At 42.6% G+C, this 1,865-nt stretch overlaps 1 pseudogene; it reads right to left on the reverse strand.

Annotated features, from left to right (window-relative positions):
- Nucleotides 1-982: 982 nt before the first annotated feature.
- Nucleotides 983-1,489, reverse strand: LOC125922373 (NADH dehydrogenase [ubiquinone] flavoprotein 2, mitochondrial-like; annotated as a pseudogene).
- Nucleotides 1,490-1,865: the final 376 nt, after the last annotated feature.

A 1,865-nucleotide genomic window follows, 5' to 3' on the forward strand; every position in this document is an offset into this window, starting at 1 on the left:
AGTGCAGCGAGTGCCCTGTTAAAGGAAACTTCCCAAACTAACCCAAACACATGTGGAGTGTTTTGCTCAGTTAAGAGGGGAGATAACAAATGGGACTCCATCTGTAAGAGAGAGAACAGAATCATAGAGTCTCAAAACCTGGTCCTTTCAGCAAAGAATGAGAATTTCCCTGAAGAGAAAGAAGACTTAGGTAACCGTGTGATCATTCTATTTCAACTACTGAACGATTGCCCTATAAAAAATGCAATGCAATTTATCCCATCGTTCATGCTCGCAGAGTGGGCATCAATGAGTGAAAGTCACAGGGAGACAGATCCGGAGACAAAGTCGGAGCTACCGGAAGCTGGGAGAGAGACGTGAAACAGATTCTTCCTCCCTAACCCCAGAAGGAATCCATCTTGCTGACACCTCGATCTTGAACTCCTAGCCTCCAGAACCGCGAGACAATAAATTGACACTCAGTTTGTGGTACTTTATTATGACAGCCCTAGAAAATCAATACAAATTACTATAGTAACGTCCTACCTCTAAACTCGTTGTTACATGAGAAAAAGAAGCACCTACCTATTGAAACTAAACCACTGGTTGATTTTCTATTTCCTGTAAATGGAATGCAATCTTAACTAAAAGCTCCAGAAAGGAAAGGAAATTAAATCATTCAAGGGTGGTAACAACTGAGATGACATGGTTGGGTCAAGAATTTCCAAGAGGCCAATGACCTCCTTCTTTAAATAGGAGATTCATATTTTATTTCTCCAGTGACATATTTGCAACTGAAGGTAAGTTAAAGACCCGAAGGGCACCTGGGTGGCTCAGTCTGTGGAGCGTCTAACTCTCGATCTCAGTTCACGGTTCGTGGGCTCAAGCCCCACGTCCAGCTCTGCACTGGCAAGTGAGGAGCCTGCTTGGGGTTCTGTCTCTGCCTCTCTCTCTCTCAAAATAAATGAACTTAAAATTATTAATTAACTAATTAATTAATTAATTAAAGAGCTGCTTGCACACCAAAGCCAGGTCCTTTGGGTAGTCCAAAGAGGTAAGACCCCCAGCTGTCTCAAAGAGAAGTGTCCACTCTTTGGCCCAGGTTTTGGCATTTTGCCAGTGTCAGAGTTCATAGTAGTTGTCATTTATTTCAGCTATTGGCGTAGTTACACGGACGCCTGAGCATTCCACCTCTATAAGAGTGAAAAGCTTGTCAGGTATCATATCTCCAGCATTTTTTCTAAGTTGTTTTTGTTTTTGTTTTTGTTTTCCTGAATGGCCTCCTGTAAGGGGTCAGAGCTTTGAAGCATGCTAGGTGTTTCGTAGACCTGGATTTGATCATTTCCAACTGGCTCTCAATTGTACATTGTATAAAAAGTTGCTACTTCATATATTCTCACAAGAGGTACTTGTAAAACGTCACCCTTGTTCATGGCAGAGACCAGTAGCCATCAGTTCTATCTTTGGGCTAACTCCAGGTCTGGGGCACAGCTTTGTGCCCTTCTGGATGTTTTGGGGGGGGGGGGTTGTTTTGGTTTGTGTTGTGTTGTGTTTTGTGTTTGTGTACAGTTGCTTCTATCCCCTTAGATATTTCTGGTGTGAAGTCAAATGGACCCTAAAGTCACCCATGATGAGGATTTGAGGGGATAACTTGGAAAGACTGAGTCCAAAAAGCAAAACCAGGAGTGAGCAGACTTGAATGACACCAAGGATGGTGATAAAATATGAGTGTAGGAGCTTTAAGAGAGAGAAGGGTTTTGCTTTAAGGATGAAACATAATGGTTTAGAAGGATAATGATAGTCTGATAATTGACGGAATTCCAATACCATCTCCAGGCTCCATGGTAGACAACATATGGGAATCGAGTTCGTTCGGCCCAAGAAAG

The sequence above is a fragment of the Panthera uncia genome, chromosome B1 (genome assembly GCF_023721935.1).
Source record: "Panthera uncia isolate 11264 chromosome B1, Puncia_PCG_1.0, whole genome shotgun sequence".
In the NCBI taxonomy this organism is placed as follows: Eukaryota; Metazoa; Chordata; class Mammalia; order Carnivora; family Felidae; genus Panthera; species Panthera uncia.